General features: G+C 53.5%; 1 protein-coding gene and 1 long non-coding RNA gene across 6 annotated transcripts in view; both read right to left on the bottom strand.

Annotated features, from left to right (window-relative positions):
- The window catches only part of PRRC2B (proline rich coiled-coil 2B), a 49,834-nt gene extending 47,554 nt beyond the window's left edge, over positions 1-2,280 (bottom strand). For 3 of the 5 annotated variants that reach the window (XM_035341922.1, XM_035341921.1, XM_035341923.1), the window contains exon 1: positions 2,046-2,279. The gene's annotated coding sequence lies outside the window, so the exon portion shown is untranslated. Of the gene's footprint in view, positions 1-2,045 lie in introns of all 5 variants that reach the window. The other 2 variants (XM_035341919.1, XM_035341920.1) reach the window with 1 other exon arrangement.
- Positions 2,281-3,277: 997 nt separating this feature from the next.
- LOC118175566 lies at positions 3,278-4,936 on the bottom strand. The gene is made up of 2 exons (XR_004755018.1): positions 4,827-4,936; positions 3,278-4,724 (listed from the first exon to the last, which is right to left on the bottom strand). It is a non-coding gene; the product is annotated as an uncharacterized LOC118175566 (long non-coding RNA).
- Positions 4,937-15,349: the final 10,413 nt, after the last annotated feature.

Here is a 15,349-nt window from a genome sequence, read left to right as displayed (position 1 = left end):
GCCCCTCCCCTAAAAAAAAATAGCTCTGATAGACTAAAAATAAATAAGAATTCCATGCAAAGTCAAAGGCACCATATAACAACAACTTTGGAAACCTGTATAAATGCCTATGTGTTTTAGTATTTTTTAGGAGAAAATTTGTCTGTCCAAGCCACGTAGACATGTTTTCTTATCAGTGAACACCGCTGAAGATGTCCTAAGATGTGTGATGTCTTGTCTACTCAAGACATACAGAACACCAGACCACTGAAAGCAACTAGGAATAAAAGAGGCATCACCTTATACTCAACGTGGCTATCGAATTAAGCACCAAACCAAAACACAGCTAACAGCACGTGCACTAGGACGGGGTGGAGGAAACGTGTAATTAAGAAAAAGAACACTGATCTCAAGCAGTATTTGTGATTTTGTCTGGTTTTTAACCTTAACTTTTTAAAAAGAAAGTACTAGAGCATTTCAAAGAGGCCATGTGGAAGAGGTCTTCTGTATCGCTCCCCACAAACACGCTTTGCTAACTGGGGAGAACCTCTTCGACTACGGTTCTGAAAGAAGCAGCATCACCCGTGTACCCACGAAAATGTGCGGGAGCCTGATGGAACCGAGGCCCACTTACAGTATTCCATTTCAGCTGAAACATGCAGATAGGTATTTCAACCAGGCAAGACAAGGTCCAAAGCAAAAAAAATAAATAAATAAAAACAAAAACCCTTCCCTATAAAGCTTGATTCGGTCCTGAAATGGGAGGGATGCCTTCCCTCCCTGCCAGGTACAGCAGATGATGAAGCCACTGCAACCTGCTTACATTTAATACCTATTCCTAGAACAGAACGATCTAAGTCCCGAACATACATGTTTATCATATGTTATCACCACAAACATCAGTAATGCTAATACACAAATATTTGATGAGCTGATACTCATAAGCATATCCCACCCTTCTGATGTTCGGAAGACAAAAAACAACAACAAAAAAGCCCTCAGAACAAACCAAAACAACTTTCCTAACAAAACCCCAAACTCCTAGCTCATTCAAACCTGGTCAGCTTTGATTTCCCAGACGAGGGGGGTGTCTGTAGTCACCTTAACAACAAAAAAACCCTGCTAGGTGCTAACCAGCACCCTGAGCACCCCCCCCCCCCCTCCAAGCCCAGCACCTGAGCCCCAGGCCCCCCATTAGGGTCCCCCTGCGTTGCAGCAGACGCTCTCCCACCCACCCCGTGCTGTAAAACTCCTTCTCGAAGCACAAACACCTTTCCAAACCCACCAAGCGAGCTCGCCGAGCACCAAAACACCCAAACCGCATCTTCCTTTCCCCCCGCTGCACGGTGAGCCCCCCATTTTCCTCCCTCACGGGGGGGGGGGGGGCACGACACCCCCGGCCTGCATTTTTCATCCCTCGGCCTCAGGAACCCTTTTGTGGGCTCCCTCACAACAAAACCAGGCAGCCTTCGCCGTGCCATCCCCCTTGTTTTTGCTGAGAGGCGCACGGCGCGACAAAAATATCTTTGTGTCACACTCGAGGCGAGGAGGAAAAACAAGCTGCCTGCGCGGCGGGCTGCGAGGCCGCCCCCAGCCCCCGGGGGGGTGTGTATGTGAGGGTGAAGGGGGGCCCGGCCGAGGGGGGAGCCCCAAAACCACCTAAATCCACCCCAAATCACCCCCCCCCCCCCCCCCCCACGCCCCAACCCCGCCCCCCCCGGGGGGAAGGGGGGAACGGGGAGGGGGGGGCGGCGGCCAGGCCCCGCATCGGCCCCAGACGCCCCCAGCACCCTGGGGGGCCGCACATAATGAACAGCGAGGGCCAAAGCAGCCCCCAAATGGCGGCGGGGAGCCCCCGCACCCCCATTTGGGAGGGGGACACCCTCGGCGGGGAGGCCGCGGGGTGCCGCAGCCGCTGGCTCCGGCTCCATTTTAGGGCTGCCTCGTCCCACCTTCCCTCTCCCTCCCCCTTCCTCCTCCCTCCTCCTCCTCCTCCCTCTCCCTCCCCCGACCCCACTCACCGCCCCAGATATCCGCGGCCGCCGCCGCCGGCCCCCGATACCCACCTGTGGGGGTGGCGGGGAGCCGGGAGCGCCTGAGGAGCCGGGTGCCGAGGGGCGATGGGAGCGGGGCGCGGCGGATGGCGGCGGATTGCGCGGCGGCGGCGGGGCGATACGGGTTCTCGCTGCCGCTGCCTCCTCCTCCTCCTTCTCCTCCTCCTCCTCCCCCGGCCCGGCCTGTCAATCCCGCCCGGGAGGGCACAGCGCCGCCTGCAGAGCCCCGCCGGCCAGGCGACTGAGGGGCGGCCCAAGATGGAGGAGGAGGAGGAGGAGGAGGTGGAAGAAAGGGGCAGAGCTGCGGCCTGACGGCTTCCTCCAGCCCCAGCCCCGCTCTCCACCCCCCGGCCCTGCTCTCCACACAGCCGGAGCAGGCCCTCCCTCTACTCTGAGGGGAAATTGTTTCTCCGAGGGGAGATTTTTTTCCCCCTGAGGGGAGATTTTCCCCCTCAGAGCCAGCAGTGCTGGCCGCCTCGCCACACACCGGGCCCCTCACGGGGGCATTAAGAGGGGCTGGGGACAGCCAAGTCACCCAGCGCACCCCAGTCTGCCCACAGAGTGCCACAAGCCTTAAGTGCACCAACACATCCCCCTACAGCAGTCCTGAGCTCAAACCACCCACCCTAGCCATACCTTCAAGGGGACTACAAGAGACTTTCTCTGAAGCTTTTGCCTCATTATTGAGGACAACCTGGGCAGGGCAGCAGGGCAAGGGCTGCTGTGGGGATTTTTGTCCAGCCAGAGCCTTTCCCTTTCCGCAGACATCAGTGAAGTCAGCCTGGCATGCCTCCCTGGTTCTATGGGCAACCTGGAGGAACTGCCCCCTGGAAGGATTTCACTCCAGAAATAGTCATGATGATGGAAATGAATACAGCATGGTAAAGTAGGCACTTCTATCCTGAAACAAAACAAAACCTTACACAGCCATAAAATACAAATAGCCTCATGAGGCAAGCCTCAAGCCCCACAGGCTTGAACAGAACCACGGGTCAACACAATGTGAGCAGCATTCCTGGCAAGAAGTTTACACTAAAAATGTTGTAGAAGTTGCCATGAAGTACAGTTGCTCACCCAGGGCATCTTCTGTAGCTTGAGAGTTGTCTCCTCACATGCAAGGCCAAAATACTTTCCCCTTTATTTTTTCCTTTGCTGTCCTGTAACACACATGGGTGTTCAGCAGTGACAGCTTACATTCTGTGGTGAAAGGCCAGGCTGTAGGTATACATGCATTTATTTTTATAAGAAACAGTCCAGCAGTTTTGGGAAATGACAAGCAGGCCATTTTTAGGGTGGTTTTGATTAGAGAAAAGTCACTAAAATCCTTAAAATCTGGGCTTACTTAGCATTTTCAGGATCTCTGCATAGATTATATGATACATTCCCCTGCTTTGCCTCAAAGGTGGCCCTGAAGTTTCTAAATTCTGCCTCTTTTGAGCCATCTTGGCAGGGGGAACCACAGTGCTGAAAAAATCATGAAGGAATACTAGATCACTCCCATAAATACACATTATACACACACAGAACAAGCACCTGGGCAATTTCTAAAGAAGAATTGGCCTCTTGCAAATGCCCTCTTCAGCTTATTCATGGGTCACCAGTCCCATGCTGTCACACTGTGTGTCCTTTCCTATGAAGGGAAGGTGCCTTTAGAGGGCTTTTGCAGCACACCTCCCTGATGCTGCAGAACGGCCCCCACCTCTCCCCAGGCTGACGGGAGCAGGGTGAGGCCTGGCACCTGGCTTGGTGCTCAGGAGAGAGATGTGTCTGATCTCAAACAGTCATCAGGAGTAGTGCAGAGGGAAGAAACGCACGAACAGCTTTCTGGACCATATGTGATGTTCCTACAGTTGATCTGCACGGCTATTGAAGTTGCCAGGCACTGAGCTACCAAGAGACGCACAAGCACTGCTAAAAACCATCATCTGGCCGTCAGATCCCTTCCTTCTCTGGATAACGAAGTATCACACTCTGCTCCTGCCCATCTCATCTTCTATGCAGCACATTTTTCCTCTGGAGACAGCAGGCCAATGCCCTCTGCGTCTGCTCTTATAGGCACGTGCATGGAGAGGGCCACCCTCCTTGATACTACCAAACTCCCTCTCACCCCAAATCTCTAGGGAGCCAGGGTATTAGTCTGGCCTGTTTTGTTTTTCTTTCTCCGTCAGTCTTCCTGGCCAGACAAGTGCACACATGCATGAACACACACAAAAACAGCTCTTCTAACTTGGTTCCTTCCCATCCAGACCTCACCATCCTCCACCAGCAAAGCTACAGGTCAGCCGAATTTCCAGAGAGGGCCTCCGATTTGTCCTGCTGCTTTTCACATTCAGGCGCCCTACCCTGCAGCACCATGCTGTTTCACAGCCCTTGTCAGCAAATGAGGAGGAAGAAGAGGAGTGAACCATCTTGTCCTATTTGTTGTTGATGCACAATAACAGCAAACACCCAAAGGCATTAATGCTGCCCTTCGGGAGTCGGGCACTGTGGGATCCCCTCGCTTTCAGTGACTCACACAGCCACCTACAACCCAAACCATCGGCAGGTGACTCACACAGGCTTGTCCAGGTCAGCGCTATGCACACCTGCTGCTGTAATAAGCAGTTCTCCAAAGGTCTCTTGTGCATCTCCAAGGCAACAATCCAAGGCCAAGGGAATAGATGTGCCAATTAAAGAAAAAACTAATGCAACCTGTTGTGGAGATCAAAGGACAACGTAAACAAATGAAAGACGATTTTATATTCATTATCAGGTGTGTACGCTGCAGCTCCCACAAACTGACAGCTTCTTTACCTGTGTCTAGCAGTGCACAGAGGACAACTCCGTGGAGCTTTGTAAAGTCTTATGTCTCAGGACCGTACTGGGGCTGAGCTCTTCTCTGTTCAGAGATGGTCACCATGTGAATAAAGAAAAGACATTCTGTTCCTATCACCAAAGGGAAAAGCATGGCTCCTCTACAGCCTGGTCCATGAGGATGACACCAGACCCTGGCATAAGGTGATGAATTCCTGTGTCACTCTTTAATCATCCTGCAGCACCTTCCACCTGCCTGTGTATAAATGAGAATGGGTTTAACATGAGACCTGGTGCAATTAGACCCACAACAGACTACATTGAGTAGGGTGGGGAAGAGATTTGGACAGAGACTGATGAATGGGTTTCACCTGGATGAAGTTCAATGCACAGCTTTATGTAGGATCCATTCTGGAAGGACTGCTCTCCCACTCTGATTTTTGAGCTCTGCCAGACTGCTGAGCAAATTTTCCCCTGGACTTGAGAGTCAAACTCAGAACCTCCTGCTTCCTCTTCCCAGGATTAATTACAAGTGAACGCAGGAACCCTGCTGTGTGCTTCATCCTTCCACTAATTAAGAATCCTGTCAAATAGAAAATAACCACTGCAGAGGGCTTACAGCCCTAGTATAGAATTTGTATCAACCGAAATGTCTTGTGCTCTAAGGCTTCCTAGAAATAATTGAATTACTATTATATTCTGCAGCTTCCTCAAACATTTGCTCTACATCCATAAATCCTCAGCCGTGGCCTGCATCTTTCAGGGTTGTTTATAGCAGAGCAAACTGAAGGCTAAATGCTCTTATGCTATTTTGCTATCACTTTGCTCAGCTGTAAATGGCAGCCTGCAGCATCAGACAGCCCCTTACTGTCCTTATGGTCATTCACAAAATGCTACAGCCATTTGGAAAAAAACAAAGTGATCCCGCTCCACACTCCATCCAGAGGCCATTCAGCACACACAAGGCATGCATTTGCCTTATGGGGTCAGATTGTGGTCCTTTCTGTCCGTCTCAGACAGCAGCCAACATCAGCTGCTGCAGAAGAAACATCGTGGACAGTTGTGGAGTAACCTGTCCATGGCAGGATGTGCTTTCTAATCCCATGAGGAATTAGAAAAGTGAGAAGCAGGGAAATGAAAATGTGGGGAATGTGAAAAGAGTATGAAAACTGAGGAATCTTGGCTTTTCCTCCAAACTAGAGTAAATCTGATCAGGGAAAACAAAGACTGCAACACTGTGCTCATTTACACGAAGCTGTGGCATGGCCCCCTCTGTGCATCTAATTAAGTGCCTGGGGTCTTGCCATGCAGTTACAGCAGCCCTGCTCTCAGGGCCAGCTGGTAGAGTTTCTTGGTAGAGTTTCTTCATTTTTTTTTCCCTCACATCATTGAATACCTGAATACCCAGGGCACTGAATTCATCTCAGGCCCTGAGATTCTTGAACCATTATATGCACATCTATTTTACAGATGGGTGTGGGGAAAAAAAAAAATGCCCTATGGAGGGGAAAATATAAAAGAAAAAAGTAAACCACAGACTTTAATCAAAGTCTTCAATATTCTACCCGAGTTGCTTCAGCCATTGGGAAAACGTGTTCTTGCTGGTTTTTCTGGAAATAAAAACACTAAATGTCAAATTTTCATTGTGTATCAAAGGAGGGATGTCAGAACTTCACTGTTTTCACTGAAAAGAACCTTTCTTTCCCAGCTTGCTCTATCCCATCAATAACTGCATCAGAGAAATCCTATGAGCAAACACGACTTGTCTTTTCCAGACCCAAAGCAAAACAATCCTCGCAGCTATCCACGTCCTCTTTCCCTTAGAGTGTCATCTGGTTCTGGCATCCCTGGCTGCACACTCTCCCTCCAGCTCTGTGTGGAAGGGCAGCAGTTCGGGTGCCCAGGGGGGATGCACTCACTGCCTGTCTCTCATGCAGCCAGGCTGGCTGCTTCTCTCCTGCTCTCACAAAAGCAGGTGGCCACTCTCTTGAGGTACCAGCACCCAGATCCCCTCTCTAGAGGCATCTGGAGTAGGTCTGGCCAACTCCAGGTCTTGGGGTCCCTTCTGTCTGCCCCCAGCTCTCCACCAAATCTCACCACCAAGGCAGGACGGACCCACAGACCCCAGTTCCTTCCTACGGCAGGAGGGGCCAGGGCCCCCAGCTGGTCTGATTTGCCTTTTTTTTTTTTCCTAGCTCTCACAGGTGAGCAGCTCTTGCTCCTGTAGCTGCTGAAGAAGTTTCTCTTTATTCCTTTGTAGCCTATGGGAACCGCAGGCTCTGCATGAGAACAAGATGCCATCGAAGCATTTCTGTTTGCCAGACTATTGTTTGTCCTTTTAAAGTCTGCAGACCTACGCCGTTCTTAGTGAGTGAATGCTGGCTGCCTGAAGGACAAAATAAAATGACTATTTAAGGCTCTAAAAAAGGAAATCATTTAAAACAGGGCTGATTAAAAGGAAGAAACTATTCTTCCAATGAGAAGTGGATTGCTTTCAGCTGGCTTTAGTGCTGAGCTTTGTCTGCAATGAGGATCAAATACCAGTTGCCTGATACTGCAAGTATTTTGGAGGCACTTCATCAGCCATCACTTCAGTTTTTCCCTGGGTGTAACTGCAAAACAAGGCTACAGCTTCTGCTCATCCTGGCTTCGTGATTTTTCATTTGGCTGTGCTGTTCAGAAGCTAACAAGGCTGTTCTTAGTCCAGATTTAAAACCCCAAACTCCTTTTTACTACAGCCACTGGGAAGCCTTCCCACAGCCCTGACTGCATAAATAGGAAGAGGTTCCAGGAAAAACAAAACAAAACAGCAACAAAAGATAATTCAAGAAGCCCAATGCACCTTCCTCACAAAATATATATATATATATATATATATATTCTTGAAAAGACTCCAAAGACTGTTGGTGACATGCTGGCATTTCAGCACGCTCAGAAAAGAGAAGAAACCAGGGAGATGTAGCTGCAAATACTAAAGAAGTTTCATCAGGCAAGGACCTTTTTTGTTCAATGCAGCACTTGCCACCAGAGCATGCTGAAAACCAGTTAGGAGTGTCTGCTTTTGAACTTAGCACCTTTGGTCAGCCTCTGTCAAACTCCCTTTTTTCAAAGGGTTTGGAGAAGGAAATCAAGACAAATATGGGAATTCAGTTATTTGACATTGGATCCTAGAAAGCGCATCTCAAAGCACAAGAAATATTTCCGAGAAAGGCGACACATGACTGCCTTAGCTCAACCTGTCTGACTTTTACAGCCATTCCTAAGCAGGTCACTGCATTAGGCAATTTTACCAGCTTTATTTGGCTCTGACTTGAACATCAGCAATTGTCCCAAACAATGCTGGAGCCAAACCTCTGGAGAACTGATGGGGATATTTTAGCAACAAAACCCACTGTCCCTTGCAAATGCCATTTCACTTTGGTCTGTCCACTCAGAAAAACCACAACCTACTTTGGGGACAAACTCAGCCAAATATTTCAGGCTGGAGTTAGCCACAAGGCCTGCACTGACACAGAGGTGCAGACCTCCCAGAAACTGAACACGTGGACAGGCAAACCCATAGATGCCCCAAATTTATTAAACGCATTTTGAGGCACCTTAAAATAATTGATTTTTGCAATGCCTGATATTCAGTCTAGGTTTAAACCAACAGGGTTTTGTTGCCCGCCTTGAAGCCCTCATAATGACCACAGATGTGGCAGGAATGCAGGCTCGGGGACGTGTTTGGGTTCACGGTTCCAGCCTTCAATCCCAACCATCTGATTCCCCCACTCCATGTGCTGTGAGACAGCTGTTGTTTCGCAGTTCAAAAATATCTCGCTTCGCCCCGCCAAAGGGAACGATCAGCTGCCTCCGAACGTGATGAAGCTGAAGAGAGTGAGTGATTTGGGGAGAACTGCAGCCCCTGCTGTAAGCGAGCAGACTCTCGCTGTCCCTGACAAGCGTGCCTCTGATCTGCGATGGGATGGTCACAGCCTTGCCAGTGTGTGAATCCTGCACACGTGCAGAATTAGAGCTGACAACTTGTGGTTAGCAGGGGCTGTGGGATTCGCTTCGAGAGCCCCCAGGCAAAGGTCATCATCTGGAGCCTCTCCAGAGCTGCAGCATTTCCCTTTTTACAGAGGATTTATAAAATAACACTACGCTTTAGCAAGCCCTTTTTCTCCTGGCTACATTTGTCCCTTCTGCCTCATCAGGTCTCACCAAGTCCCTTATGAGTTCAGTCACTTTAATTACCACCACGCTTCCTAAATACTCCAGCGGGAGCCGACTATCTGCCTGGGACGACACAGTCCCAACCTGAGAAGCTCCAGCCCCCAAAAGCCGGGATCTCCCCACGTCCTGCTGGGGAGTCCTTTAGGAACAGCTCGACAGCACGGGCCGGGATTTCTCCCCCCAGGACCCCGCCTGGCAGCCCAGCGCCATCCTGCCTCGTCCCCGCTAGAGGGAGCGACAAACCCAGCCTGGGAGCCGCCGCCGGCCGCGCTCCGTCCCCGGGGAGCACCGGGCTGGGCTGGGACGGGATGGGGACAGCTCCGTGCCCCCACCCCGCGGGTGTCCCGCACCTACCGACTGTCCCCCGGGGAGGAGATCGAGGCGGTGAGCGGTGGTCCTGCTGCGGGAGAGCGAAATCCTTCACCCGCTGCTGGGCTGGGATGGGGGGGTGGGAGTTGGGGGAGAGAGGGGAGAAAGGTGGAGGGGATGGGAAAGGAGGGAGAGAGTCCTGGGAGGGAAATGAGGGAGGCGGAGGGGGTGGAAGAGCAGCAGGGAGAGAAGGGAAGGGGTCGCACTGCTGAATTAAATCCATCTTGCAGAGCAGTCCCTTTCTTTTGGCCATCTGGTCCTGCCAAGGGGCACAGCGGGATGGAAATGGCCACAGTAGTGATGGAGAGCCCAAACACCCTTGCTCAGGACACAAAGCGGAGCCAAGGTGCTGATGCAGCTCGGGAAACAAGGGGAAATTTGTGCTGCTTCCTTCCCCAGCTCTGGTCCCCATCAAGGGCAGGGATGAGTCTGCCTCCTGGGCTCATAGGAGAGCAAAGGAGGAGGACCAAGGATGGGGGAGAGGGATGAGGCCAGGAGGAGAACAAGCCATGGATGGAGCCGTTCCTCCCAGCAGGGCTTGGGGAGCTCCTCCAGGGCCCAGCAAAGAGCCCAGCTCTGCTGTGAGCCGCTGTGTTGGGAAGGACACAGCCTCCGCAGGGGGAGATGGGGAGGTTGGAAGGGTTTGGGGTGCTGTTTCAAGTGCCAGGGGTTTTATGGGGCAAGAACAACACCTCGGCCTCTCCATCAGGGCTTTGCAGGGCAGGTTCACAGCAGCTGCAGCACACAGGGCCTGTGAGCAGAGAAGGGGGAATAGAGCAGGAGGGAAGGAAGAGAGCAGGGGAAGGAACCAGGGCTCCAGCTGCACCCAAGGCTGCCCCAGGCCTGAAGGTGGCTCCCACTTGCCAATTTAAAACCTGCCCAGGGAGTGCTAATGAACCTGGCTAATGAGCACCAGCTGCGGTAAACACCACCTGGCTCACCCTCACCCCAAATCACCCCGCAGCTCTGCTGAGACGCCTGGGGCCAGTTTGTGCGGTGTGGGGGGATGTGGGTGTGCTGCTGCCCAGCGGGGCAGGAGGAGGAGGCTCGAGCATCTCTGCTCCGTGTGCCCCAGGGCTGGCAGCGACCCCGTGCTCGGGGACCCCCTGGTACACGGGAAGCCAGGAAGGTCCTGGTGTGCTCCAGGTGGAACAGCCCAAACCCAGACTGTGTCATCACCATGTTTTTGCTGAATGTGCCGTTCTTTCCCCTACATCCCACACCTGCCTGGAGGGTCCCCGAGGGCCCTGCAGCTCCTCTCCTTTGCCCTCGCAGCCCTGGCAAGAAGCGTGGGCAAAAAAGAAGGCTGTGACCAAGGCAGACCCCAGCCCCTCCAAACGGACACAGGGACTGGGCACTCTGCAACTGGGCCTGGGCTGATTTTAGGCACAAGGGAACCGGGGACCCGGGACAGGGGTGGGACGAGGCTAATTTCAGCAGCACCAGGAGCCTCTCCTGTGCTGGCAGGAGGCATGGGGGCCTCGGGGGCTGGCCAGGAGCCTCGCACCACCTCTGCCCAGCCCTGTGGGTAGGGATGGGGTGTGGGGGCCGTCGGGAAGAAGCCCCTGACCTTGCCCGGGGTGCGCGTCTCGCCTGGCTGCGGAGGAGACAGGTGATGCCAGGGCTGGCAGGCGCTGCGGCAGGAGCGCAGCCAGGGGGTTATTAATAACCTGCTGAGTCAGGGGGGGCTCTTGGGTTTCAGGATCACAAGACACAGACGCCAAGTGGCTCAGATGGATCCCCCCCCCCCTCCCCATTCCTGATTTTTTACATTGACGGGGACAACTGTGAAGCTGGGTGGGGGCCGCAGTCGGAGCTGGGCGCCCTCGAGCATCGCGCTGCCTGCAGGGCTGCCCAGCCTCGTCCTGACGGTCCAAGACACCGCAAGAGAGGGACATTCAGCCTCTGGGACACGGTCGGTCGCTGGCTCCTTGCTGAGCCCCAGGAGCTACGTCAGGATAGAGCAGCTCTAGGAGCCCAATTCCCCGTCAGCATAATCAGATCGCATCGTGGGGAAATAAATCAGCACGTGGGCTTCGCTGGCAGTCCTGCCTCCCTGCAGGATCATCACTGCAGCCCCAAATCAGGCTGTGCCAGGGGCTGGCATCCTGGTGCCACCCAAAGGGATGGAGCCAAGGGCCTTGTGAGATGCCAGGAGAATTCGGAGGATCTTGCAGACGTGCACTTCGCCGTGCCTAATTGCAGGAGTTTTGCAAGGGATAAAAAGCTGCAGGTTATGGGGCAGCTCTCGCTGGTCAGACGTCCAAGAAAACATCTTGTCCCATCCTGGCTGCCACAGGGTCACCTGCACTTCTGTTGAAACAACACGGACAGGCCGAGGTCTGCTCAGGGATGGCGATTCCTTATGCAACGCTATGGAGAAGTAGTCGATGAGATTGAACAGATTAACTTTATGATGCAGCACCCCATGGTAGCAGCGTGCACCTTGCACACCGAGGGGCCCCGTTGCTCCCTCTCTGTGCACTGGGAAGCAGAAATTCACACCCAGAGCTCTCCAGGGCCACACATCCCACTGGGAGGGCTCGCTCCCCTCTGCTTGTGGCTGGTCCCGTTCCCCATTTCTCCATCCAACCCCCCCTGGGTGTAGCAGAGACTCAGCTGCATTTCAGGAGAGGAGCACTCCTGCTTTTGCCAGCAGTGTGCTCCCCTCCAGGCTGGCACCCGGCACCGCCGTCTATTTTTTCCCCCGGGACAGGACAAAAATAAGCCTGTCGCACCCCTCTGCAGCAGCTGCTAGGGACATCACGCAGGCCACGCTGCTTTTCCCTGGCCCCTCTACTGTCACAGCGCTCACACCCCGGCGCCTGCAATTGCTCTCGCTGTTGCTGCCACTTGCAGTGGCTGAAATAAGTGAAGTGCTGAAGCTCTGCCGGCCTGCTGCGTCCCCGGAGAGGTCTCGTTCCGCGGTATCAGGCTGGCTGAGCAGCAAGCCCCGTTCATTTCAATTAGCCCGATAGCTCCCAAATCCTATTTACTGTTATGGATGTGTTAGCATCTCGCTGCTGCCTGCGTTGAGCCCAGATGGAAGGGCGAGCGGGAATACGTGTGGTGCTGTGCAGATACCACGTGTGAACCCTCGCTGCGAGGCCAGGCCGAGCACTGAGCACAGACACTGATAAAACCCTATCAGGGGGACACAGCGAACCTCACGTAGCCATGAGCAGCCTGCAGCATTAACCACGGCCTGGCGAGGAGCTCAGGCTTTGGGCTTTAAACAATTTACACTGTAGGAGATGCATCTGTGGAGAGATACAAGACAAAAAAGGCCTGGGATCCTGTAGCCCCGTGGGTCTCCTTTCGGATGAGGTGCTCCCTCCCAGCAGGACCTGTCCTTAGGTTCGTGTACCTCATTAGGATTTTAACAATCGTTTACCATCGCGACACATTCCAGCACTTAAATAAGCTCCTTGAGAGGGAGAGATAAGGTATCAGCCTTCCTGTTCATCTTGCCAGTCTGTCTGCAGCAGATAAACACGTTGGGCAGCAGGAAAAAGGTTATCTAGAAAGGAAGCCGAGCAACGGCTGCTGTTATTGCAGGAGGCTTTGAGAACAGGAACGCCACCAGGAATCCCGCAAGGCCTACAAGCCCTTCCCGGCAGGACTTGATTGATGATGGCTGGAGCCCAGCTGAGCCTTCCTCCCGGGGCAGGGGCATCCTCCCGTGGGGCCGAGGGAGGGCTCCCAAGGTGGTTGTGCTCTCCCAGGGAGAGGTGACAAGTGAGGCAGGTGCCCCCGAGCCTGCTGCTTGCCTGCAGAGCAGGGGTTGCTGTAGGGTCCCTGGGCACACCTCTCCCATCTCAGCGAGCAGCAGGAGTGGGAAGGATTTGGGGACAATCCCCGGACTTCCTTAACCTAAATATCTCCTTGCGTTGTGGGACGGGAAAGGAGAACCAACCTGTGCTGGGGGGTTCGTTTACAGCCTGGTAGGAAACTTGCTTTTCCTTTGGATGGCAGCGTTTTGCTTTATCGTCTGGTCTTTGGTTTGTTTGCTTGTTTGCAGGTGCAGGAAAAATATATATAATTTATAAAAAACAAAAGCAAAACCTGCCATTTCCAGTCAAATTTGCAGAGCCCATTCTTGTGATCACCCAGAGACAAAAGACCCCTGAAAGCAGCAACGTGGCTCAGGAAATGTCCCGGGCTGGGGGCTGCAGGGCAATGACGGGAGCAAATCCTGCCAGGAAGCGCCGTGGGTCTGCTCGGCCTCTTTACCCCTCCAGACCCATCATCTCCCTCCTGCCTTCCTCCAGACATCCTCCCCACATCCCTCCATGTGCTCCTCTTCCTCACTGATGCCCAGTAAGCTGTGTTTTATATAACCCCCGGCTCACACTGGACTCCGAGGCTGTGCGTTACCACGCTGTTAACACACATCTGTAGGCTCAGGATTTAAAACAAATAACCCCCTCACTTTTTGGGGAAAGCAAACCGCGACGAACCAGGGCTGGCAGCTCTGAGGTGCAAATCCCAGTGGGCACAGGGCACCTGCACCCCAATGCCAGGGATGAATTCCTCGTCACCGTGCGTGTGAGCACTGCGCAGCACTTTGGTCTCCGGGCAAGTGCTTCGCTAGCATCCATCATCCCGTTGCTCTTACTTTAATTAATCTCTGCAGGTCTGGCTTTCCAGCGCTGATGGTCTCGCACAAGCCTGCTGGTCCTTGGGGAAGGGAAAAAGTCAGACAGGGTCCCATGAGCAAGGGTGTGTCAGGGGAAGGGGACTTCACAAGGACAGGGCACGTTCGGGTCCACCTGGTAGGAATTTGGTTGGAAATACTTAAATTGGGTGAAATTTCAGGGCAATGCCCAGGTCCCCAGCTCCATCCTCATCCTCTGAGAGGCTCGGAGTGACCACACCACAAAGGGAAGAGCATCGGGGTTCCAAAGGGCCCCGAGCTGCGGTGTGGGTCCAGCAGGGTTTGCCACATGGCCAAGGTGCGACCCTGCTCACCCAGACCCGCTGAGCCAATTTGCTCCAAGGCTGCAATTAGCTGTTCATCATGGCCAAGCCTTGAATGAGATTCCTCCTAGCTGGAGAGGCTTCCCCTGCTCGGGAAGCAGGGGTTTGCCAGGGGAAACCCTGCCCAGGGGGCTGGGGGACCACTGCCCCCCAGCAGCTCAGCACCTCCCCACCGCAGCCGGGGCTGCTCAGGCTGCGCGAGGTTAACGGTTTTATGCAACCCCTGCGATTAACTTCTCCTAAATCTGCAATTCTTCCCCGCCTTCTATTTTTATAAAAAGAAAAGGGGGGAGGGGGTATTTACAAGGGATTTCACTCGCATAATGAAATAAATGTGATCAGCTGAGGGACCCATAATCCGCTTTGACTCTTGCATCCCAGGGAATGACCACGGAGATCTTCGCTGCCTCCGAGCCCCAGCGAGGCGGGGAGCAAAGAGCCCCCCTGTGCCTGCCCTGCCTTTGCTGGTTTTGGAAATGTAAAGTAGGCAGGGAGGTGTCCGCCAGGGTCCCTGGGGTGGGTACTGGAGGAGAACACCTCCTCGGTCACCTGCGCCCCCTCTGCAGCCCATAGCTGGCCGCGTCGCTGTTTGGGGCTCTCTGGCTCTGCGGCACACGCCTGTGCAAAAGGGAGGAACCATCCTGTTCCTTCAAGCTTTGCTCAGTATACTAAACTTTTAGCCTGGAAATGGCATGGCTAGTTATCGCTTCAGTGCAGAAACTTAACTGAAAATCATGCAGATTGTCTTCCTGACTGGGGAGAAGTCTCTGAGGCCCAGAGTGGGTTAAACCCATGGGTCCCTTGTCCCCACCAGAAGCACCCCAGAGTAAGAGGGGTGCCCAAGAACACCCAGCACCGGGTGAGCGAGAGCCGTGACCCTGCTACCGCAGGGAGATCTTGTATAACAGCCCTCCCAATTCCCCCTGAGCCCTCAAATCCCCCAGCCATCTCACTGGGCG

This window comes from Oxyura jamaicensis, chromosome 17 (genome assembly GCF_011077185.1).
Source record: "Oxyura jamaicensis isolate SHBP4307 breed ruddy duck chromosome 17, BPBGC_Ojam_1.0, whole genome shotgun sequence".
Lineage (NCBI taxonomy): Eukaryota > Metazoa > Chordata > Aves > Anseriformes > Anatidae > Oxyura > Oxyura jamaicensis.
Note: the sequence above shows the minus strand (reverse complement) of the source record. Positions and strands in the feature narration are given on the sequence as shown.